Below are 220 nucleotides of genomic sequence, written 5' to 3'. Positions count from 1 at the left end.
TAGGAGGAACCACAAGAAAGAGGAAACAAAACAAAACAATATATTTGTAAACAACATATTTTTGGATTCTGGTTTCTAATCAATTCTGCTATTCACTTCCATTTTATTGGTTAACTTTTCTCATTCACATTCACAGTTATGATTACTCACTGTGTATCTCCTTCCATCCCATTTTCTTCTTCTTCTTCTTCTTCTTCTTCTTCTTCTTCTTCTTCTTCTT

Source organism: Vombatus ursinus, unplaced genomic scaffold, assembly GCF_900497805.2.
Source record: "Vombatus ursinus unplaced genomic scaffold, bare-nosed wombat genome assembly UNPS02014941.1, whole genome shotgun sequence".
Classification (NCBI taxonomy): Eukaryota; Metazoa; Chordata; class Mammalia; order Diprotodontia; family Vombatidae; genus Vombatus; species Vombatus ursinus.
This window is presented reverse-complemented; position numbering follows the sequence as displayed.